The 26263-nt window shown below is 43.5% G+C and overlaps 1 protein-coding gene across 3 annotated transcripts in view; it reads left to right on the forward strand.

Annotated features, from left to right (window-relative positions):
• The first annotated feature begins 9625 nt into the window (after nt 1–9625).
• The window catches only part of LOC128339827 (serotriflin-like), an 83445-nt gene continuing 66807 nt past the window's right edge, over nt 9626–26263 (forward strand). For all 3 annotated transcript variants that reach the window (XM_053284285.1, XM_053284289.1, XM_053284286.1), the window contains exon 1: nt 9626–9941. The gene's annotated coding sequence lies outside the window, so the exon portion shown is untranslated. The remainder of the gene's footprint in view (nt 9942–26263) is intronic.

The raw sequence follows: 26263 nt of genomic DNA on the forward strand, positions 1-26263 counted from the left end.
TTAGCAGTAAGTTTCATTAAGATGTGTAACATGCCATTATTTGAAAAAGGGGACTTCAAAAAAGTTTTCAAAGTGATTATTTCTCTTTTGAAGCCAACATTTAGCAACATGTAAAACAAACACTTTAATTTCGTCATTTTTCTTAGTATACTGACAACCGATTGTTGACCAGGGCTGCTGTGCTGTTCCAGTAAAATCAACTGTAGTTTTCCAATTGATTTCTAGAGAAGAACGATTGCACCCAAACTTCTTGTAACCAAAACGACTCTTCAGGATCATTCCATCCATCCTTTGCATGTTTTGGCAACTGAAAAAGAAACTCCCCCGACCTTTGAACTGTTTTGTCCCAGGATTTCCATAAATCCAAAAGACTGATTGTGGATTTTCATAGCAAATATCATTTATAATGTAAAATTGTTACTAGATCTTTTGAATCACTTTATCAGTGTAACACAGAGGGTTTTGAATTTTCCAGTACTTCAGCTCCTCAGTTTTCTAGTTTTCCTACATTTCACTCACACATTCAGGAAAGAAGTGTTGAAAACAATATCATTCTTGTTCATGTATTTCAAGTGTCTTATTTGTTAAATAATCAGTAATATGCCCACTGAAATCAAACTTCATTAAGATTTGTTAAATGAAAAATTCTATTAAAAGTAATTAAAAGAAGGCGAGAATCTACTGTGGAGGACAGAAAATGTATCCTTCCAGTCATGGGGACAGATGGTTCCACAACACTCTAGAAAGTCAACTGTACCTTATTGGGATGTAATGTCAGCAGAGGATATTTTCAAGATGTTACTTGAAATGGTCTACCAAAGGCAGGTTGACGATGCAAGAGGACAGCAAGAGGAAGAAGCCACTAGGGATGTGCATGAACTGGTTCGGAGGCCATGTTGGAGGCCTCCGAACCAGTTCGGAAACGGACCGGTCCGGCGGTCCGGCACTGAGGGGGGGTCTACCTTTAAGGGCGGGGGGGTAGAACTTACCCCTCCCACCGCTCTTCCCCCTCCGGCGCTGCATTTTAAATTGAAGTTTTCAGGGCGGCAGCGTTCCTCCCTGCCGTCCCTGCCCCTGTCTTTGCCCGGAAGAAGGAGTAAGATGAGCACGCATGCACGCGGCACGGCGCGTGCACACCCGTCGCCACCGTGCGTGCGCGCACCACATACATCACACGCAGTGTGCGTGTGACGTATGCGGCGCGCACGCACGGTGGCGACAGGCGTGCGCGCGCCACGACGCACGTATGCGTGCTCGTCTTACTCCTTCTTCCGGGCAACGATGGGGGCAGGGGCGGCAGGGAGGAACGCTGCCGCCCCGAAAACTTCAATTTAAAATGCAGCGCTGGAGGGGGAAGAGTGGCAGGAGGGGTAAGTTCTACCCCCCGCCCTTAAAGGTAGACCCCCCCTCAGTGCTGGACCACGCCATGTGGTTCCGTGCACACCACTAGAAGCCACCAAATGAAATGAATAGTTCTTTATATTTTGGCATGGGCCTTGCTGTGCCAAAAAAATCTTTGTTCCTGTCATTGTGAGTGAGAGTGGTATTTGTTTAAGTTCTTGGTCATGGAACTCGTCTATAGACACTGGCCTACTATAAACAAAGGAAAGAATAAACATTCTAAAATGATGATTAGATTTCTGGATCCATGTGTATAAAACAATACAGAGATTACCTCCCCCGCCCCACAACAGCCAGTTTAATGCTTCATATTCCTTTATAAAGTTTGGGTACATTTTATCACAAGTTATCTGTTCTAAGTTCAGAAATACCCTGCAAACAATATATTCGAAAGGAGGGGGAAGAGAGTAATCCAAGGAAGTGTATGTATTGTCCTTTCCCTTGTCTGGAATCCTTGCTGCCTGCCCTCTGCATCCTCATAGGTTTTGCACACTTTTTCTTTTCCTCACCAGCATATTAATATAATCATTACAATTAGTCAGGATTGGTGTATATGGTTCCCCAGCTGAGGTACAATACAAACCCAGCTTTGTGCACACTCCCAAACTGAGGGTGGTCTGGTTTGTGCAGTATTTATTTTATTTCCTGATACAGTAAACAGGCTGAGAATTATATGGTAGTAAGCAACATGTGCACTCCTGTACGTCAGCAGCAGATCTCATCAGCATCCTAAAGAGACATTCTTGTAAGGTAAAATGCATCCCAGCAGGTTTTAGCTCCCCCATTCAAGTTCTGTCTTCCTCCCTCAAACAATTCCCCCCCCCACCCAGCTACATCTTTGGTTTATTAACTCACACCTGGAATCACCTTATAAATTTCGTTGTTCCCAGTCCAGAATGCTTATGAGGATACTCCAGGGCCCAGGCCAATCTCTCAACCATTTGCTCACCTTAAGAAACATCAACTGGCCTATTGAATTAGCCTGACTAGGCAATAGTCAATCAGATTCATGACCACAAACTTGTATAACAACATAACTTTATTCACATGACCATTAACCAGGCAGGACAATTGTACTTCAGGAGCTGTGTGCACTCCTGACATCCAGTCATGTGCAAGAAAATGCAAGGTAGGAGGCAGGGAGCAGCTGAGTGTGATGGTTTTTTCCTCCAACCTTGTTCAAAAGCTGGGAATGGAGTCTGGATAGGGGGTGTGCTTGTCCTCACAGCTGACTCTTGCCAAATGATCATGTTCCCCGCCCTCCTACTTTGCTTTATACATGCTTATTTATTTATTCAATCATTCATATCATATTTTTATACCGCCTGGTATGTACATCTCTAGGCTGTGTATATGACCAAAAACTGTAAATGCACCCAACTCCCGAAGCTGGAGAGGATGCTTGTCCTACCCAGTTAAATGCCATGTGAATAAGCCTCATGTATAGCCCAACAGATTATGTATTCTGAGGATTTAGCATGTTGATGCAAGGTAAGGGGATTTTATGGGGTTATATAAAGAATCAGGAGACATGTTTGAGTCTGTGGTGTAGAATCCAAGGGAAAGAGTTGTGGTATGCAAGAACAAGGCAGTGGAGTGGAGTCAGCAATATTAATACAGTAGTTTAATGAAATAAATATTATGTACAGAGAAACAGGTGCAGACTGCTTTTCAATGTTCTTGCTGGCTGTTTGTTAGCCCTGCCTCAACTCCAGGATTTGAAAACAAGTAAATAAAACCCCATTCAAAAGCTGGCCTGGATCAAGGAATGGATTAACCAAAAGCACCACATGCAGCACAGTCTTATGCAGGTTTTTCCACAAAAAGCCCACAAAAGGAGCTACCCAAGGACAGTGATTTCAACTGAGGATTGGGATTCAACAGTTTAGAGATTTAGCTTAAGAAAGGAAGGGATTTTGAGTGCAAAAGTGGGCATTCAGCTAAGAGAAGCTTCTGCACAGTAGAGTGCAGACAATGCCACCAAGTCACACACATGTGTCTAAGAGCAGAGACTATAGGTCCCCACCTCCTCATGGGATTTCTTTTCCGGGGCTGCAAGGTGGAAAAGTTCAAAAACAGATGAGATCATTTGCAGCAGAGATTCTGGAAGGAGGGGTAGATGTGTGAGTGAGGAGGTTGTCATTCTGATGGATTGTCCGGACAAAAGGGCACTAATAGACCAACACTTGTTAACTGTCCTAGCTTGCCTTCAGGGGCGTATCTAGGGTGGGGCAGGCAGGGCACATGCCCCGGAAACCACTTGGAGGGGGGCCATTTTTTAAAATAAAAAAATGGCCGCTGAAAACAAAATGGCCACGACACATGCTCAATTGGCCTCTGTGAGGCCCTAGGCCATACCAGGCCTCACAGTGGCCATTTGAGCATGCGCGGTGGCCATTTTGTTTCTAGTGGCCTTTTTAAAAAATTATTTTAAAAAATGGCCACAGAACATGCTCAAATGGTTCCTGCAAGGCCCTAGAAGCCAGAGGGGAGGGGGTAACTTTTGTAGACCCCCCCCCACAGCCTTTAGGAAGCCCCCCAAAGGAGCTACAGGTGTGTGTGTGTGTGTGTGTGTGTGTGTGTATATATATATATATATATATATATATATATATATATATATATATAAGTCACTGTACACATATTCAGTTTGGCACTATGTACAGAGAATCAGGGCTCTTGAATACTGAGCTGAAGCTTATGAGCTAGGATTGTATTCATTTGCTTTTACTTTGCTTCTTGTGATAAGTGAGTTAAAGGTGATGTCTTCATAATATGGCTATTAATGGTGAGTTTGTCTTTGAATCAGTGTGAAATCCTTAGTATTAAGGCCCACTGGGAGTTTCTTGCTCTCTTTTTCTCATTTTAACTGTCTTTCTGAAATACTAGAATATATTCCAAGCAGTGACACAGTTTACTCTGCATATCCTTTAATTATTTTCAGAGTATCTGGGAAAAGTCAAATTCTTCATTTATTTTTAAAACTTATGTAATAGTGATGCTACAATGCGTAGTAGAGAATTAGACAGGCACTTCTGTTTAGTTTTCCAAGTACACCTCCACATAGTATTTGAGTATTTCATGAGCCCGAGCATACTGAAATTTGTAGTTTTCCAGCATTTTTTGGTCTGGCTATGTCCACTGCTAAATAGTTTTTGAAATATTAAAATATTAACAAGCTTAACTTTTATTTTTCAGCTGATATTATGGTAACATTATCTGAAAGATGGGCAAGCAATTTTAGTGCTTGCCCTAGGCACTATTTCCCCTAGATACGCCTCTGCTTGCCTTGATTGCATTTTAGGATGTGGTTACTCATTTTCTCAGGGGCGCTTTCCAGATTGCACACTACAACAGTGTCACTACATGTCCATTAAGTGTGCTCCCGTATTACCTGTGTATCAACAAAACAGTCCCTGTGCTGTCAGCAAGGTGCTGTTCACATTTCTGATGCGTTCTTTCATGTTTTATTTCTGCGTTAAAGTCCTACAGTGTTGGGTGGGGGTGGGGGGGCTGTATTTCCCCATTGTAGGAGTTTAGAAAATACTGCTTCCCCTGCTGGTGGCTTTGCACAATGTCCTTTATTGACGGTTTCAATACAGTTCTGCCAAGCCAAAGTAAACTACAGCTGTATTACCATGTAATCTGGAAAGCACCAGGGTTTGTCTTTTAATTCTGCTGTTTTGGTTTAGATTAAGACTTTCCTCCTTCCTGGCACCAAACAATTTTCTCTTCAACAGTCTTGCTCAGGCTGAAAGCTGAAATTAATATGGAGGAAAGGCTGTCTGAGAGCACACTTTCCCATAAAAAGAATGCTAATATTTTATCTCAGCTTTGCCTTTTAGTATCATTAGACATGAAACTTCCTTGAGTAGTTCACTGTTGGAGAGCTTTTTCAAACGGGGTCACTGAATGTGATTAGGGATGGTACAGGATAACAACTGATTTCCATTGCAGATCTTTATTGTATTTAGACAAGTAGTCGGAACTTACAAGCTATAAATTATACCATAAAATTTAGGCATTTGCTCAGGTGTTGCTCCTGTTATGTGTATTCTCACTGAAGTAAAAAAACACACACACACAAGTGCTCCTAAGATATTTATCTTCAGTACTGCAGAAAAAATGACTCACATGTTTCTAGAACAGTTCTTCATTGAGGTTGCAATCATGTTGTTTACCTAGTGGGCTTTATTGCCAAGTAATACTGCTTTGAATGGTTTTCTGTAGAGATTTATCTTGACAACACAAGACTAATATCCTTCCCAGTATAAGGAGTTAGGCAGTCGTTTGTGATTATCCCTGACAGATTATGTCTATTTCACATGGCTAAGGCAGCCCAGCCTGGGTTAGGCTGCTTATATGCAGCACCAGGATCTGCACAGATCCCAGTGCTGCCCGTCCATCTAACCCTACTTTAGCCAGGGTTAAGGGTTCAAGTGCTCCCTTAACCCGAGTGTCGGGGTAATGTGTGTGCTTGGGCGGCTTGCAACCCAAGCACACAGAGTCAGGCACCTAGAGCACCTGATTCATAGGGTTAGCCCCCAATGCACCATATTCATAGTTTGGTGCATTGTGGGATATCCAGAGGCCAGGATGCATTGTGCTGGCCTTGGGAGATCCCCATGCTGCCAGGAGCAGTGTGGATCATGTGGGTGCATGGTGGCATGCTGATAAATAGACCAGCGATCACCTGGGGGTAGGTAGGTTCATCCCTGCCTTCCCCTGAGTGCCCTCTTGCCTGCCCTTCTGATTGTGTGCATAGCCTTATTGTGTAGTATAAGAGACAGCAGTAATACATATTAGATGTAGCCTGCAAAGATAAAGTTTCCAACCCAGCCACAGAACACATGCCATGATCTAAGGTCTCTCCAAGCAGGCCTGATCTAGAGGGGAAAGGAGGATCTCCTCCAACCCTCGCCATCTCCACTGTTGCAGACTGTTCGGTTTGTCATGCTCAAAAGCGGCCCCTGAGAACCAAGTCAGTCTCTTTCTCTGTATGCTGCCACACTGGATTTTTCTTGGTCACACGACTAGAGCAAGACAGTTGGCTTTTTGGTGTTTTGCTTTTAAATGGTTACATTGAGCTGCTTTGTATGGACAAAATAAAATAAAATATAAGCATTTAAAAATAATAAATAAATCATCCAATTTAGCTTCTGCCTTTTAGGATCGACCATCAACAGTAAAGGATCCAGCCGTCAAGAAATACACCACAGACTTGCACTTGGTAGGGTTGCAATGAAGGCCTTGAAAAGGATATTTAGTAGGGATGTGCAAAAAATTTCGGGCACAGATCGATCTGTGCCCGAAATGAGCAATTTCGGGTGATTCGGGGCCGAACCGAATCACCCTCAATGTCCCCCGATATTTTTCGGGGCCGAGCCAAATCACCCGAACTTCGGGGCCGAAAAATTCAGGTGATTTGGCTCATGACCGATTTGGGGGGATTTTTTGAAATTTTAATGACTTTGGGGCAGTTCGGGGGCATAGAATGGGATCTGGGCAAAAAGAGTGGGGTGGGGTGGTAGTGCCTAATGGGTGCAGGCTACCACCCCAATTTCAGGGGGATAGGGCAAAGGGCTGATTTTTGGGAAATTTCTGAAGTTTTCATGTCTTTGGGGCAGATTGGGGGCAGAAAGTGGATCTGCCCCAAAAGAGTGGGGTAGGCTGGTAGATAGTGCCTAATGGGTGGAGGCTACCACCGTCCCCATTTTCAGAGTGATTGGGCAGAGGACTGGATTTTGGTGAATTTCTGAGGTTTTTCTTCATAAGGTGCAGTGTGCTAGATTACTATTCATAGTAAATGAGAGTGTGAAAAAGTGAAAGTGGGGTCATGAGAGTTCTTTAATTGAAAAAAATCTCATCTGCTATTATTGAATGAGAATTCACACCTCAGAAAATAAGGGAAAACATCCCTTCAGAAAAACTTCTGAGGTGTGAATTCTCATTCAATGATAGCACATGAGATTTTTTTCAATTAAAGAACTCTCATGACCCCAATCTCACTTTTTCACACTCTCATTTATTATGAATATCAATCTAGCACACTGCACCTTATGAAGAAAAACCTCAGAAATTCACCAAAATCCAGCACTCTGCCCAATCACTCTGAAATTGGGGACGGGTGGTAGCCTTCACCCATTAGACACTATCTACCAGCCCACCCCACTCTTTTGGGGCAGATCCACTTTCTGCCCCCAATCTGCCCCAAAGACACCAAAACTTCAAAAATTCCCAAAAAATCAGCCCGCTGCCCAATACCCCTGAAATTGGGGTGGTAGCCTCCAACCATTAGGCACTACCACCCCACCCCACCCTTTTGGGGCAGATACACTTTCTGCCCCCAAACTGCCCCAAAGACACAAAAACTTCAAAAATTCCCAAAAAATCAGCCCTTTGTCCAATCCCCCTTAAATTGGGGTGGTAGCCTCCACCTATTAGGCACTACCACCCCACCCCACTATTCTGCCCCAGGCCCCAATTTCTGCCCCAATCTGCCCCAAAGACATGAAAACTTCAGAAATTCTCCAAAAATCAGCCCTTTGCCCAATCCTCCTGAAATTGGGGTGGTAACCTGCACCCATTAGGCACTACAACCCCACCCCACTCTTTTTGCCCAGATCCCATGCTATGCCCCCGAACTGCCCCAAAGTCACTAAAATGTCAAAAAGTCCCCAAAAATCAGCCCTTTGCCCAATCCCCCTGAAATTGGGGTGGTAGCTTGCACCCATTGGGCACTACCACCCCACCCCAAAATTTTGCCCCTGGGCCCTTTCCCCCCCGAATCAATTCAGATTCAGATTCAGATTAAATCCAAATCCGAACCGAATCAAGGGTAATTCGGTTGGCCCATATTCGGGCACAAAACAGAACAGGGGTGATTCGGTTCCGGTCCCGAACTGAATCACCAAAAATCCGAATTGCACACCCCTAATATTTAGATGCTGTGATGTGTCTATACATACAAAGATTAGAATCGTTCACACAATGGTTTTTCCTGTGTGCTCTAAACACAATGGTTTTTCCCAAGTGGAGTGTTCTAAACACTCCAGTGTTTAAAGTGACACTCTACGGATGCAAAAGCTGGACTTTGAAGAAGCAAGACAGAAAAAGTATTGACGCTTTAGAACTTTGGTGCTGGAGAAGACTTTTGAGGATACCATGGACAGCCAGGAAAACAAACAAGTGGATCACAGAGCAAATCAATCCAGAATTTTCACTCGAGGCACAAATGACCAGGCTCAAATTATCATACTTCGGGCACATTATATGAAAACCCACCTCCCTTGAGAAGTCTATAATGCTGGAGAAAGTTGTTGTTGTTGTTTTGATTTCTATACCACCCTTCCAAAAATGGCTCAGGGAAGTTTACACAGAGAAATAATAAATAAATAAGATGGATCCCTGTCCCCAAAGGGCTCACATTCTAAAAAACACACAAGATAGACACCAGCAACAGTCACTGGAAGTACTGTGCTGGGGGTGGATAGGGCCAGTTACTCTCCCCCTGCTAAATAAAGAGAATCACCATGGTAAAAGGTGCCTCTTTGCCCAGTTAGCAAGTTGAAGGAAAGAGAAGAAGAGGATAACCAGCAGCAAGGTGGATGGACTTGATTACGTCAGCAATGAATGCACCACTGAGAGACCTGAAAGGTCAAGTTGAAGACCGATCACCCTGAAGAGAATCTATCTATGTGGTCGCTAAGAGTTGACACCAACTTGACAGCACTCCATCCATCCATCCAATGCCCATTATAGATTAAAAATGAGTTTACAGAAATGTCTGTAGATACTTTATTGCCATTCAAATTCTGTAATCTACTTCAACCAATGTAGTTTCCCATTTTTGTTTGTAATTATTTCTAGACAACTGGTGAATGGACACGAGTTGATAATATCCCTCTGGCTACCCTACATATATAATTCCCAAGTATGTGTTTGTGGCTTGGTTGCTCAAGTCTCCTTGCACCTACCAGGACCCTGAAGGGTTTACAAAATTCCATGCCCATACATACAATGAGCACCTCAGGCATTTAATTGGCTTTAGTTGCCTTAAATTAGGTGTCAGTGGCTGACACTGTCCCAACTCAGCATTGTCTGTCTTTTTAAAAGTTAAATGAATCTACTTTGAGTAAGTGTTCTTATCCTGTCAGCTATTGTTTTCAGTGGAACAATGGCTCAGAATGTTCACATGGCGAATGTTCTGTGTTGGAGCAGCAGAGAAAGCACTTGGAAAAGGGAAGGGGGCAGTTGAGGACCAAGCAGCAGTGTGGGAAAGAGGAGGGGAGATGGGAAAGTGGGGGCAGGCAAAGGGCATGCAGGTACAGAAGAAGTGCTGAGAAAGAGAGGGGATGAAAGAAGAGAGAGAATGGGAGGGAGGGAGGGGGAGGAGAGAGAGAGAGAATTGTAAGGAATTGTAAGAATGCTCTGGAAGAAACAAGAGGCTGGAGAAAGAGGGGAGCAGCAAGGAGCGGGCCTGGAGAAGGAAAAGGAATGGTTGATGGCGAGGAGAAGAGGAGTCCTCTTCCAAGCACAAAGTAAGATAATGAAGGGGTATTTTTAATCCCAATATTACAGGCTTTCTCTTTCAAGTTTGGCTTGACTTTGGAGTCTACTGTGGAGATAGTGTAGTAAGTATTTTCCATCAATATCAATGATATCAGTCCTTTAAGAAGATAGTGACAATGACATCCTAACTAAATTACTCAGTAGAGCTACTCAGGAGCTAATCTAAAGAACCACTAAATTTCAATAGGACTTCCTTTAACATGTTTAGGCTGTATTCGCACATAACAAGAAACTGGAGGTCCAGTTTCCAAAACTGCATGTCTCAATGCGGGCAACTGCAGTTTTGTCAAGAAATGAACCCATGGTTTCCCTCCCAAACTTTTTTTTTGGTACCTTCAGTTTTCACTAGGTTTCACTGCCTCCAATTTCAGTTCCGCAGTGCCAGCATTAATGTCCAAGTGCTTGCGCCACAGTTTTCCCCAACTGCAACTGGAGTTGAGGGAGAAAGCTCCTCCCTCACTCTGGCTGCTATTGGCTGTGAGGGCTGTCCTTCATGAAAGAAGGAAGTCCACACAGCCAGTCGCCCTCCTCTCTGCAGTCAGTGAGACTGCAGAAAGGTAGCTCTCCATTTTGTTCAAATGCAGACAGGGGAGCGGGGGGAGAAGCCAGAACTGCAGGTCCATTGGACCTGCAGTTCCACATTATGTCCAAAAGCAGACTTAATCAGGATGTCAGCCAGTGATAGTGAAGACTTTGCTTTGAGGATATATACAAGTTTGTTTGTAGACTTCAGTTCTGGAACTGATGCATTATTAGACCACTGGAGAAGACCTGGAACAGGTCAAAATGTATTCAGCAAAGAATATATTCTGTATGTATTGGTTAAATTTCCACTCTCTTCATCTGTGATTCAAATATTTGTTAATGCATGCAGCATTCAAATGTCTATTTGTATTTCAGATGGATGGGTGGATGGATTTAAATTTTTAAGTACTGATTTGAATAAATATTTATTTATTCAAGCTTGCATAGCATAGTGGTTAGAGTGTTATACTAGGACTAGGAAGACCCGAGTTTGAATCCCCATTGAACCATGAAACTCACTGGGTGACTCTGGGCCAATCATATATCTCTCAGCCTAACCTACCTTACAGTGTTGTTGTGAGGATAAAAATAACCATGTACTCCATGAACTCCTCAGAGGAAGGGCAGGATATAAATGTAAAAACTAGATAGAGAGAGAGAGAGATAACCTTTTTATATATTTGGTTCTGGTCTTGGAGGTTGCTTTGAGTAAAGTACTGAACCTCAGTTCCACAGCCGAAATCAGTTGGGTTCTTTACTGCTTGTTTGTTCTTTAGATTGTGTTCATACAAAAATACATCTTGTTTCTGCTCACAGTTGAATTCTTATAGGGCCACTTGTTAATGAAACTGCCTCAAGGGTGTTTGTTCAGCACCCCCAGTTCAGGAGAATGTGGGGAATTTAGCTCAAAAGGGGAGAGAGTACCAGTCAGTCTTAATTTGTGCAAGTGTATGAACTGAAGAAAATCAACTTGAGAGAGAGGTTTTAATTAAATCAAAAAGGAGTTCATTAAAAATAAAATCAGACTAAATTACTATGTGGTCCTAGTTTAAAGGCACTACAAATATGCTAAGAAACAGACTATTGTAAGGCACATTTACCTTAAAGTTCCTAATTATGTGTAAATTCCCAGGTGGTTAGAGAGGTACAGTACTTTAAGATAGAGGGGCAAGATTTCAGAAATAAGAGAAAGGGATAGGTTCAGCCCTAAAGAAGCCAGCAAGAGGCTATATCACCTGTCCTGGAGAGGAACACCAAGGTGGTCTGCCAGAGTCTCTTGTTGAAGTCTGCTGGGGTCCAGAGTGAGAGGCACTGAGATGTTTCACAGTGAGAGTACCAGGTGTAATATACACGAGGAAGCACACTGGGTCATGAAGTTAGGGATACTTATATCCCAAAATGTGCCTTGAGGGCACATTTCTTTTGCCCTGCTCTGTTTAATAGGGGAGTCCAGACAACCTTTTTTTGGAATGCATTGTGTCTTAGTCCTTCCTGTGTATGAATGTGTGTGAATCGCCTATGGCATTCAAGGCTGATTGTGAGGACAATTGGAGTGTGCAGGTGCCTTTAAAGAATCTCCTGTGCTGGGGCTGACTGTCACAATAATTCTAGCAACAGTTTCAATAGGCACACTTTCAAAGTTACATCATTTACTCATCCCTATTGTAATGGAGGCTGCAGATAAGAAACTTGTCTCTTCTGTCTTCTCTCCCTGGCCTGATGGCCAAGTATTCTCTCTCTTTGTGAAAGGAAGAGGGGAGTTTAGATTTCATTCCAAGGCTGAAATGATCTTAGATGCCTGACACTTGCAATAGCTAGTCCTAGGAGTCTGCTTAGCTGGGCACCCCCATAGAGAGTGTGAAGCTAATCCCCTTTCCAATTTGTGGGGCTTTCAGCCAAATCTAGGGGCAACCAGTCCACTGCCAACTAAGCGACTTGTCCCCATGTATAACATAGACTGGGGGCTCACATTGCAGTGCAGCTCCTGAGCATAGCAAAAGTGCAATCTCCAAGCCTGGAGATGCATTTGCAACCAAAGAGGCTTCTGGGAGTGGGAAGAACAAGCTCAGCTGGTAACACACTGGAATTGTACTTGGAGATGCACAATCTCAGTGCATTCTGTCTGATAACTGGACTGGCTTCTTTTCTATATTACTTTATTTCTTAACATTCAGGTAATTCAGAATTTAAGACAAAGTAGGGCAATCCTTTGAGCTTGCTCAAATCCTATGATCTCGTAAACCAGTGAACCTCTGCAAAGTATTGTTGGGATACTATGCACTCCCAGCTTAAAAGTTGAAAGGAACACCCCCCTAGTATCCATGGTCACACTAATGCAGTGCAATGCACCACTGACACTGCCATATCAGGGGCCAATCCAAGCAAAGCAATGGGGAAAGATCTCCTCTACCCTACCACACACATAAAATACAACTTCACAGGCACAAATACACCAGAGTGCCCTCAACAATGTGCATCACTATGCTGCACCCAGAATGAGCCATGCTGGGCATCAGTACAGATCACATGCGCGCACACACGCACACACACACACACACACACACACACAGCAAACAACAATCTTTTTGACAGAAAAACACAAAGCAACACACAGAGAAGGATGGCTAGACTGCCTAGCAGAAGGCTTAACCAGTTCTAAAGTTTACTGGGGAGAAGAAATGTGTGGAGAAAGGTTCGAGGAAGATGCTGAAAAGCATCATCTCATACTGTGCGGGAGATGGCAATGGTAAACCCCTCCTGTATTCTACCAAATACAACCATGGAGCTCTGTGGTCGCCAGGAGTTGACACCGACTCGATGGCACACTTTATCTTTATTGTTGAGGGAACAAAGCCATGGTGAGGGAGAAGGGCTTTCAGTTAGGGAGAGAAAGGGATGCATTACAACAAAAAAACAAGGGAAGCCACAACTGCACCTTCACAGGGAACAAGCCCATGATAAATATACAGTTCGAGCATAGCAGAATTTAGAGGTAGTGTACAGCCCTACGAAGTCACCAGTAAGATCATGACTATGTAACATTTAACATATACAATGAATAAATGAAACTCTGAGTTTCTAGATGTATTTATGGTTCCAAATGAATCATTTTGTTTGAAAGGGGAGATGATGATTCATCATATACATATTATCTATGTAATAAAATGGTATCAGATCATCTAGTTTCAAATCTGCAGACTGTCAACTGAAAGCATCTGCTAATAACTATTAAGTCAACGGCAAAATGTCCTTTTCTTTTCTTCTCCAGTAATGAAAGCTGTTTCTATATGCTGGGTTTAATGAAGGGACAGAAAACTAATAAAAGATGAGAGGGAAAGGAGGCAAATATCCTCATTATATTAAAAAAGGGAAGGAATGGATTGAAGGATATTCTTTTCAGGGAAGGAAACCATAGCTAGGGGAGAGGGGGCCCATGTTCATATCTCTCTCTCTGGCGGCCCCCCAGAGTGAGGGAGATATGAAGAAAATAGGAAGTGCTGGAGCTGGAGGGCCCTCAGGAGCCAGGGGTCCTGGGTTCTTTGAACCCTTTTGCTCAATTATAGTTACAAACCTGTAGGGGTGTAACCAGGGCTCCACGGATCTTTGGATCCCCCTCCTTGAATTAGAGAAAGACCTTTCTTCTGAGTGCCTTGAGTTGAGATAGCGCAACCCAGTCCCGTGCATGTTTACTTAGAAGCAAGTCTCATTATGTTTAGTAAGCTGCCACTGCAAGTTCTGGTAAAGACCAGGACAAGTAAGGCCCTGGCAGTGAGGTGCTGCTTCTCCTCTTACTGACTCCAGTTCATTGCCTGAGGTGGCTGCTTACATAGGCTGCATTTGCACGTAACGCAGGAACGGAGTTTTAGGGGGCAGAGGTTTCCTCATCATGTCATCCATATGCTTACAACTCCAGTTCTGCATGCCAACCGACTCTCAGTTTCAGTTCTTTAACTCCAATTTGAACCCTAGTTCATTCATTCAAAGTTTATTACGGTCTATGACCAGCACAACAAGGGGGGGGTGGGACAGAACCCTAGTTTGTACTAAGTTTTATCTCCCCATCCTGAGGTTCCACACTGCCTGCATGTCATCCAAATTTGGGACCGCAGGCAGTGTTTGCTGTAGTCGGAATTGAGGGAGGAAGTTCCTCCCTTCCTCCAGCCATGATTGGTTATGCGAGCTGTCTGTCATGCCGGAAGAAAGCCCACACAGCCAGTTCACCCTCCCCTGTGAAGTCTTGCTGCCTGCAGTTAGATTGCTCTCTGTGACGTCCAAATTTAGATAGGACAGCAGGGTAGAGTGAAACCTTGGGTCCACTGGACCCACGGTTCCATGTTGTTGTTATTATTATTATTAATTCGATTTCTATACCGAACTTCCAAAAATGGCTCAGGGCAGTTTACACAGAGAAATAACAAATAAGATGGGACCCTGTCCCCAAAGGGCTCACAATCTAAAAAGAAACATAAGATAGATACCAGCAACAGTCACTGGAGGTCCTATCCTGGGGGTGGATAGGACATGCGATTGCAGCCAGAGCCTCATTGATGAGCCAGCCCAAACAAGGGCAATTCAACAATGACAAGGGCAGTTTGATACAAATAAAAGAGGAACCAAATGCACAGCTACAGGATGGGGGGGACTGAGAAAGAGTAAGCAGTTATCATAGTGAGTAGACAACCATAAACTGAACATGAGTGAGCAAGGTGATGCTTAACACTTCAGGTCAATCTGCCTTAGTCTGTGTCAGCAAAAGCTTTGCTCCGAGATTTGGAGAATTATAGCACCACTTTAACCAATACTGATAAAGCAACATGTTCAGACACAATGCTGGAAAGGAGTAAGAGGGGAGCTGTAAGATTCATAATGGGTTCAGAACACAAAGGAGACCTGGGTAGGTTTCCAAGTCCACATGAAACATGAAGGAAGGCTATGGTAACAATATTAAAGTATTTGTATGATTATCAGAAAGAAGGGGAACAACCTTTTGCCCTGCTGAGAGCAGGATCCAGTTCTAACATTTCATCCCCCTTATGAGCATGGCTGCCCCCCCACCCGGCACCAAATCTTCCAAATTAGCCCTCTTCAGATGTTATTTTAAAAGGACATTGTATTTGCTGCCACTCCCGCATTACTCACAAGTACAGTGTTTGTCTGATGAGGTGAACGCAGCAAGCATGATGGCAGGAACTTCCATGGCCAGCAGGCCTCAGGCACCACATCAGATGAATGTTGCAATTGTGAGTGGAATGAAGGGAAAGAATCAATGTGCTGTGGGTAGGACCCATTCCTGTTTTGTGTGGTGTTTTTGATGAATCCATTCCATGATCCAGGCCAGCTTTTGAATGGGGCTTTAGTTACTTGTTTTCCAGTTCTGGTGTAGAGGTGGGGTCTTGCAGCTGGCAGCAAGAGCACTGAAAAGCAGTCTGCACTTGCCTCTCTGTACACAATATTTATTTATTTATTTATTTATTTATTTATTTATTTATTAAATTTGTACACTGCCCCAAACTTTCGTCTCTGGGTGGTTAACAATAGTATAAAACAAGTTAAAATATATACAAAAACTTAAAACAATTTAACAATTTAAAAATCAATTATAAATTAAAACTTTAAATTTTAAAGAACAGAAAAAGCTTGGGTGAAGAGGTGGGTCTTCAAATGCTTTCTAAAAATTGTCAGAGATGGGGAGGATCGTATCTCAGCAAGGAGCGCATTCCATAGTCTCAAGGCAGCAACCGAGAAAGCCCGTCCCCGTGTGGCTACCAGCCGAGCTGGTGGCAACTGGAGACGGACCTCTCTGGACGACCTCAATGGGCGGTGGGGATCATAATGAAAAAGATCTTCTCTTAGATACCCAGGGCCTAAGCCATTTAGGGCTTTATAAGTTATGACAAGCACTTTGTATTTTGCCCAGAAACCTATTGGCAGCCAGTGTAACTCTATCAACAAAGGAGTGATGTGGTCTCTCCGAGATGACCCAGAGACCAACCTGGCCGCCGCGTTCTGTACCAACTGAAGCTTCCGGACTACGTACAAAGGGAGCCCCACATAGAGCAATATCCATTTCATTAAACTATTCATATTCCCAAGTCCACTCCACTGCCTTGTCTTTGCATACCACAACTCTTTCCATTGGATTCTACACTTTGGAAGGTGCACATGAGTGCACTGTCCTTTTAAAATAAGATCTGACTGAAGACAGTTCCCATGTGAAAAATGCATTGTTTGTGGGCAATTTACTATGCAAATGCATCCAGAACATCCGAGTGCCAGTGTCACATTTTCTGGGTATTTGTAAGGCTGATATCAAGGAACAGTCCCAACCATAATAAGGTGTTTACAAATGTTATGGCTTATGCATAAAAGCACAACACGTAGAAGCATTTGGGCAGCATTCACATGGGGAAACATCACCTTTAAACCAGTCTTAAGGCATGAATTAAAACACTTTATTTTGTTTTGTTTTTACTTATTACCTGTTTATCCCACCTGTACTCCAGTGATCACACAGCCCTCCTTTTGATCCTGTGAAGTTGGTTAGGCTGAAAGATGATGAGGTCATGCACATGACTGCCTGGCCACTGCTCTGGAGGGCTACAGGGAAGGCAGGAGCTTGCCTACCTTCCCAACAGATGAGTGGTGGCCATTCTAGCCTTCACCATGCCAAGCACCCACATGAGCGGCAGTGCCTTGAAGGCAAGAGCTGGGAGTAGGAAGACATCTCCTCCCACATCCCAGGGTGCCCCACACCATAATTGTGGTGGATTGTCATATTAGAACATCTGCCATGTTCGGCACGGCCACTCCTTTACCCTGGCTCACTGCCAGAATTGTCAGTGGGCTGTGGGGAATCCTTTTGACCAGCGGTGGTCATGAACATGATCTCCTGCTGAGCTTCAACCAACCTCAGATTCATTCAACCTCGGTAAACAGCCAGGTCAAAAAGTCGGGGAGCAGGAGCAGAAGTACCAGGATCGGGAGTGATCCTGGCACTCCACAGGAGCAGCCCAACCCAGGCTGGGCTGCCCTCACCTGGGTTGAGCTGCTCGTGTGAATAGCCTCAGTGTTTAGCTCAAGATTGCTCAGTATTTTGATCTTCATGGTTGAGTAGGGACATTCTAGCCACTCACTGTACAAAACCTCAGAGGTAGGTTGGACCAAACATATCAGTGGGAAAAGCTAAAAATGTTATGGAAAAAGTAAGCTGTAGCAGCTGTCTGGGAAGCTTTAGGCCAGCGTTCTTCATTGTAAGCTCGGGAGCCATTGGCAACTAAGCCCCATCAACCCTAAGTAGGGCTCCCTGGCTAGCATATTGGGCCTGTGCAAAGCTTCAGCTAAAGCTGTATATTCTGCACAGTCCTCCTGACACTATGTGGAGGTGAACATTCCTGTAGCAATTGTGCTTTGTCTTGCCTTGCAGGGGCTCCTAGAAGGGAAACGGAGCCCTCTTGAGCCCCTCCATCATTTTGGAAAGCATACAGAGAGTGTACTGAAGTTGAATTTCCAGCATTTTTGTTCTCATCAGTATACAAAACCTAAATCAGAGAAAGAAACGCAAGGGAAGAGAGAGAATTGCAAATATTAGTAATGATTTGTAAAACATCTCACTTTAATATGTTAGTGAATTGTGTGCTTATATGGGGTGGGGGGTGGCTTGTAGCTATTGATGACTAACCTATTCATTTTCCTCCTTTAATGGGACAATAGTGTTGACTTAACAGTAAAGCAAACAATCTCATTAAATGTTATGTGACTAACAGCTCCACCCAAGCCTTTAGTTAGGTTTGTGGCCAGCAGTAGATCTCATAACAACAACAGAAAGTCTTCTGGTCCCTTAAAGACTACCAGAGGCATAGAGGTAGAAGATTTCATGGTCTAGAGCCCTCTCCACCAGATGCATGAAGTGTTCTCATTTACGGAGCATTTCCAGACAAGGCGTTTGGTCTGAGATTGTCACACTTTGTTCACTCAATCCTTACATAATGTTCACATGATGTTGTCATACCTCCATTGTCTACCTATATATTCCCCAAGCTTAAATCATCACATTTATAAACACAGAACGTTCAACTTTTTTGAGAACAGCAAAACAGCTGTGCAATGGCTGCATGTGTTGATTGCTGTTAGGAGCTACTCTTCCATCTTTTTTTAAAGGCACATGTTCAAATATACAATAGACCAGGGTTTCTTAACCTTGGCCCCCCAGATTTTGTTGGACTACAACTCCCAGAATCCCCAGACATGGCCTTTGTGGCTGGGGATTCTGGGAGTTGTAGTCCAACATCTGGGGGGCCCCAAGGTTAAGAAACCCTGCAATAGACCACAACAGAAACAAGAGAGGTAAAGGGGGAGGCTCAGTCTACTGTGTCCCCAAAATATGCTTTATCTATTGCTGTGTGGGAAGAATGTTGCAATTTCACAAGCTACTTCAGGCGCAAATGCAACAATTGGCTTGTGCTACAAGGACCACTTCTGGAAGTGCCATAAGGGTATATAGTGAAATGAACTGTAAACAATGGGGCTGAAAGGCCCAGAAATGTAAGAAATATGGTCTGTGACATTCCTATGGAAGGCTCAAATGCATAAACGATACACACAATGGGCTGGTTCAAACAAGCAAAAGCCCCAACGTGTGATCATGTCAGGACTGCTGTGAGAACGTGCATGCCCCTAACCTCATTAAAGGATGTGCCAAATGCATTCTCTGTTTAAACAGGGTTTTGTAGCAATTCAGATTATCACCCCTCACCCGCAATTAAAGGATCTGTCACGAACACATTGGCATGTCCTTTAATGGTGTTGAGGCAGACACATTCTCATAGCAGCTCCAACATGATTGTCCCTTTCAGCTGGCACAGGGGCCATTCACAATGGGAGTGAATGGCCCCAATACAATCTGCACAGTTGGGCTATGTTAACCATTAAATGAGCATCACAAATCTAGGAAGATCCTTTTATTGCCAGTGATAGTTGTGAATTGTCACTGTGTGTATTTAACTCTGCAAACAAGTACCATAAATGATACCTTGCATTTCATTCAATGTATTCTCATACTCCAGTGGATTCATTCCATGGCCTTTGCAGCCCATAATTTTGTCTATGCACTGAAGTATTTGTATCAGGGCCTACCAACCTAGAATACTATTTCACACACCTGACATAGTGGGCTCCGGCCTAGAAAAGTTCTGTTCGTCTTCAAGGTGCCACAATATGCTTTGCAGTTTTTGTAGTAAGACAAAGCCTCAATTGGACTCCACTGAATGAGATGAGAATAAAGCAGCACAAGATTACCCACACATAGACTGGGTAAATTCACATTCAAGTCAGGACAAAGAGGTCAAATTTCTAGATACGCTAAATGACTGTGCCTTAGAACAGTTGATCATGGAACCGACCAGAGAGAAGGTGACCTTGGATCTAATTCTGAGTGACACCCAGGACCTGGTGCGTGACGTCAGTGTCATCGACCCTTTAGGGAACAGTGACCACAGTGCCATCAAATTCAGCATACATGTGGGGAGAGAATCACCAAGGATGTCAAACACAGACATTTTAAATTTCAAAAGAGGAAACTTCTCCAAAATGAGGAGTTTGGTGAAAAGAAAGCTGAGGGGGAAAATCAGGAGAGTCACTTCACTCCAGAGTGCATGGCGTTTACTCAAAACCACAATACTAGAAGCCCAGTTAGATTGTATACCCAAAAGGAGGAAAGGTACCACTAAGTCCAGGAGGATGCCAGCATGGCTAACGGGTACCATCAAAGAAGCCATAAAAGGGAAGAAGACTTCCTTCCGAAACTGAAAGGCCTGTCCAAACAAAAAGAACAGAAAGGAACACAAACTCTGGCAACAGAAATGCAAGGTGACAATAAGGGAGGCAATAAGAGAGTTTGAGGAACATTTAGCCAAAAGTATCAAGGGGAATAACAAAAACTTCTTTAAGTACATCAGAAGCAGGAAACCTGCCAGGGAGGCGGTTGGGCCATTAGACAATGAGGGAGTGATTATTAAGGAGGATATGGAGGTTGCAGAGAAACTGAATGAGTTCTTTGCGTCTGTCTTCACGGCAGAGGATACTTAGCATATACCTGTTCCTGAACCAGGCTTTTTAGGGATGGAGGCTAGAGAGCCGAGTCTGATAGAAGTGATAAGGGATGATGTTCTAAACTGTCTGGAAGAACTGAAAGCTAACAAATCACCAGGGCCAGATGGCATCCATCCAAGAGTCCTCAAAGAACTCAAATGTGAAATTGCCGACCTCCTTGCTAAAATATTTAACTTATCCCTGAAATCGGGCTCTGTACCAGAGGACTGGAGAGTAGCAAATGTAACACCGATTTTCAAAAAGGGATCCAGGGGCGATCCTGGAAATTACAGGCCGGTTAGCCTAACGTCCGTTCCGGGCAAATTGATGGAAAGCATCCTCAAGGATAAAATTGTAAAGCACATAGAAGAACAGGCCCTGCTGGGAGTGAGCCAGCATGGCTTCCGCAAAGGTAAATCTTGCCTCACCAACCTTTTGGACTTCTTTGAGAGTGTCAACAAGTATGTGGATCAAGGTGATCCAGTTGACATAGTCTACCTGGACTTCCAAAAAGCTTTTGACAAAGTTCCTCATCAAAGACTCCTGAGGAAACTTAGCTGTCATGGAATAAAGGGACAAGTACATGTGTGGATTGCTAACTGGTTGAAAGACAGAAAACAGAGGGTAGGTATAAATGGAGAGTTTTCACAATGGAGGGAAGTAAGAAGTGGGGTCCACCAGGGATCTGTACTGGGACCGGTGCTTTTTAATTTATTCAGAAATGATCTAGAAGCAGGGGTAAGCAGCAATGTGGCCAAATTTGCAGATGACACCAAACTCTTCTGGGTAGTGAAATCCGAAATGGATTGTGAGCAGCTCCAAAAGGATCTCTCCAAACTGGGGGAGTGGGCGACAAAATGGCAAATGCGGTTCAATGTTAGCAAGTGTAAAGTGATGCACATTGGGACAAAAAACCCCAACTTCAAGTATATGCTGATGGGATCTGAGCTGTCGGTGACGGACCAGGAAAGGGATCTTGGGGTTGTGGTTGACAGCTCGTTGAAAGTGTCTATTCAATGTGCAGCAGCTGTGAAAAAGGCAAATTCCATGCTAGGGATCATTAGGAAGGGGATTGAAAATAAAACGGCTAACATTATAATGCCCTTATACAAAACTATGGTGCGACCACACTTGGAGTACTGCGTACAATTCTGGTCACCACATCTTAAAAAGGACATTGTTGAACTGGAGAAGGTACAGAAGAGGGCAACCAAGATGATCAGGGGCCTAGAGCACCTTTCTTACGAGGCAAGACTACAACACCTGGGGCATTTTAGTTTAGAAAAAAGACGACTGTGGGGAGACATGATAGAGGTCTATAAAATCATGCATGGCATGGAGAAAGTGGAGAGAGAGAGATTCTTTTCCACAACACTAGAACCAGGGGTCACTCCATGAAATTGATTGCCAGGAGGTCTAGGACCAACAAACGGAAGTACTTTTTCACACAACGCGTGATCCACTTGTGGAACTCTCTGCCACAGGATGTGGTGACGGCCAACAACCTGGATGGCTTTAAGAGGGGTTTGGATGACTTCATGGAGGAGAGGTCTATCAATGGCTACTAGTCAGAGGGCTGTGGGCCACCTCCAGCCTCAAGGGTGTGCCTCTGAGTACCAGTTGCAGGGGAGTAATGGCAGGAGAGAGGGCATGCCCTCAACTCCTGCCTGTGGCTTCCAGCGGCATCTGGTGGGCCACTGTGCGAAACAGGATGCTGGACTAGATGGGCCTTGAGCCTGATCCAGCAGGGCTGTCTTATGTTCTTATGATGATGTTTACTTTTCACAAATACAAATACTTCTCATTTTCCTCAGAAGACTCACCTTTGGTCTCTCTGGCTAAAGTCTCTTGGCTCATTTTTGCTACCCAAGAAGAAATTGAACAAAGCCTCCTTTCTTTTTCTTTTCTTTTCTTCTTTCTTTTTTGTTTTTGAGTGGGCAGGTCAGTGGAAAACTTTGTACTAAAACTGGATGTGTCTTAGAGTTTGGCTCTATTTGTAGACACATGCCTGGCTCTGAGGGAAAACCATACATGACAAAGCAGATCAATGACAGGATCTTCTCCTTCTTTTACTTTTAACAGGCATGGAGGGGTCCACATTAGATTGGAGCAGTGGCACTGGGGAAGAGGGTGCTTGGCATTTCTTACTATGACATTTCCCTCTGAAGCTGTCATAGTCATAGCACATGCTGTACATACATCCCTCTCCCGCACAGGGTTAATAGTTGCTTTTGGAGAAGGGCAAGTTAGATTGGGATAGGGAGCAGGGGAAGGAAAGGTTAAATATCCCTTTTCCAGCAATAAGTGCTCCACACAAATTTGAAGCCTCCCTGCACATCTTAAAGTAAAAACAAAACCAAGCAAAAATATCAGGAGATATGCTCACAGATCTCCCATGTCGTGTGTGCTCTGACCCTGACTTTAAGGATGCTGAAACTCCCCTAGAGCGTTTCCACACTGGGCTGTTACCACAAATCTCCTTTGGAAGAAAGTGTATGCATTCACACACTGGCTGGACTTACCCCAAAGTCCATTTGAGATCTTTGGAAGCACCCCACACACAAATTGGGCTTTGTTTTCCAAATTCTAGCTTGTCTCGATGTATTTCCAGGTTTTAGAAATCCTGGTTTTAAGCGAGTTTTTGTGAAAACACTGCAGCAAATGACAGGGAGAGGCACTGATTAGAGCAGGTTTGCTTAAACTTGGGCCCCCAGATGTTGTTGGACTACAACTCCCAGAATCCCCAGCCACAAAGGCCATGTCTGGGGATTCTGGGAGTTGTAGTCCAACAACATCTGGGGGGCCAAGGTTAAGAAACCCTGGACTAGAGTATTTACATAATAATTAACATGACAAGAGGAAAGCACTCTTTAGGAATGCAAATAGAACTGCCTTGCCTAGATGTGAAGAGTGAGAACACAGTTTTCAGGAAGCAAACTCTTTGAAAGTTCTAGTTACAAAACCTCTGTGTATGCTCAAGTTGATTTTTTTTAACAATATTAGTCTGCTTGCTTAAGGTTTTCACTGGTTAAAAAAGAGGTTGTACCAACAAAGTGATGTAAAGCACACCATGCATGTGCTGGAAAAAAGGGAAGAAATCTGTCAGTGTATATAAATGCTCCCAATCTAGGACACAAGGTTTTAAGGGCAACATTGGGTTCTTCCCCATGGTGCTCCCCAAAACCAACTCTCACTCTCTCTCTCTTTCCCTCCCTTCCCATTGGCTACAAGGCAAACATGGAGGCATGCAATCTGAACCTGCACAAAAAGATCTGAACCCACAAACCTTGGCTTATTCCAACCTGCTTGCTTCAGAGAACCTGAGATCTGAACTCAAGGGTTGAAATGAGTTTCAGATCTTGGGTTCTCTGAAGCAAGGTAGGAGTAAGCCAAGATTGTTGGGTTTGGAGGTCATGACCAAGTTCAGCTTATCCTAATCTAGTAAGGAAGTAGATGCTCACATAGGGATGGGAGATGGTAGCTCATGCTACTGAGGCTGAGAGACATCACACAGAGCTCAGAATTAACAGAAGCTCCATGGGATGTCTGAATCCATGCAACATATAACTAAAGAGAAAAGCCCAACTTTTGCCCAGTCAAAAAGAAGGGGAAAAAGCTCCAGAAGTCTGAAACTCTTTTGTTTGGTCCATGTTATTTATTTCCCAATGTATGACTGATGACATTTCAGCACTGAATTCCGCAATTATGCTTGAAGATCAAATGTTTTAAAAGCTCCAAATTACAACAGACCTCTTGGGGTTTTAAAAGAGAGAGTGGGAGAGATTTTTCAAGCATTGGCACAGGTGACTTGAACAACTATCATGCAGAAGAGAACAAAACTAAACAAACGGAAGGTGGGGTGTGGATATATTTTGAGATTATCTCATTATCCCTTTAAGCTTATGAGAAACAACTGAAAATTCCCTGGTTATTTTTTAAAAAAAGAACTTGCCAAATTACCTCCAGGATCATGTGCCTTTTGTTCTAATAAATACCAAAATCCCAAGGAAGCGCAAAGAAATAAATTAGGCAATTGCATATTTCGTGCTGCTGACATTTCAAATGTTCCCCAGCTGAACTGTCAAATGCTTTGACTAACTAAGCCAGATGCTTTTGGATGACACTCATTATTTCTATCTTTCAGTCTGGCTTTTAGCCTGGGTTTGGTACTGAAATTTTGTTGGTTGCCATGATGGATGACCTATGCAAGGAGAAGATCAGGGAGTGAAACCCTATTAATTCTCCTAGTTCTGCATGACCTTTGACCATGGTACCCTTCTAGACTGTTTGGGATGGGTACTGAACTCCAGAGGTTCTATTCCTAAGTGACAGATCAGTTCCAGAAGGTGGTGATGGGAAATATTTGCTCTGCCCAATTGAACATGTACTATGAGGTCAAGAAGCACTCTGTTTTGTTCCTGATGCTCATAAAACAACTGGGGGAGGTGATCCAGGGATTTGGACTGAAGTATCATCAATATGCTAGTAATACCCAGCACTAGGGCTGTGTACTGAAAAAAATGTCAGACCCGATCTGACACAACCTGATCTGATATAAATATTGTCAAAATCTGAATGAGGAGCAGTTAAACTGTCTTGTGGCTAGGTCAGATTTCCAACTTAAATCAGATAAATCAATGGGAAATTTAAAAATAATAATAACTTTCAAAAGGATGGGCAGAAAACTCAGAAAATTCACACGGTATTCCTACATGAAGATAAACGTGTGAAAGAGGTTATGGGGAGATTGGTTCACTTGTTGATTTTTAATGATTTTAAAAAAATTAAAACCTTTTAAAAGTAAGACTTCATCCTTAGCAATACGCTTTGTATTGGGCTATAGGATCAGTTTAGAGTTGCCATCTTGTTTACTAAACAAGATGGCATTACCAAAGGTCTAGTAAACTTTTGTCTAACAGTGGTATGATAGAAAATAGATTGATCAAGCTTTTTCTACTAAATCTCCACACCAGAAAAGGCATCACCGGCTTCATTTCTGTCTGACTTCTGTTAAAAACATAGCAGCAGAGCCAGAAATAAAAATGGAAACCCCAGTCAATTCAAACATTACATCAAAGTGGTGTTTGCTGATATTTTTTCAGGTTTCCAAATGTTGGCAGATATACCAAGATACTTAGGCTGTGTTTGCTTTTTCAGGATTAGCAATGTCAATGTCGGGCATTGTTTTAAGATCATAGGATCATAGGAACGCTCCTGCTGGATTAGGCCCAAGACCTATCTAGTCCAGCATCCTGTTTCACACAGTGACCCACCAAATGCCTCTGAGAAAACACAGGCAAGAGCTGAGAGCATGCCCTCTCTCTTGCTATTGCTCCCCTGCAACTGGTATTTAAAGGCATCTTGCCTCTGAGGCTGGAGGTGGCCCATAGCCACCAGACTAGTAGCCACTGATAGACCTGTCCTCCATGAATTTCCTTATGCCCCTTTTAAAGCCATCCAAGCTAGTGGCCATCAACATATCCCATAGCAGAGAATTCCATAGATCAATTATGAGTTGTGTGAAAAAGTAGTTCCTTTTGTTGGTCCTAAATTTTCTGGCCTTCAGTTTCATGGGATGACCCTGGTTCTAGTGTTGGGAGAGAGGGAGAAAAAATTATCTCTCTCCACTGTCTCTACTCCATGCATAATTTAAACACTTCTATCATTTCTCCAGGCCACT

The sequence above is a fragment of the Hemicordylus capensis genome, chromosome 1, assembly GCF_027244095.1.
Source record: "Hemicordylus capensis ecotype Gifberg chromosome 1, rHemCap1.1.pri, whole genome shotgun sequence".
NCBI classification, from domain to species: Eukaryota; Metazoa; Chordata; class Lepidosauria; order Squamata; family Cordylidae; genus Hemicordylus; species Hemicordylus capensis.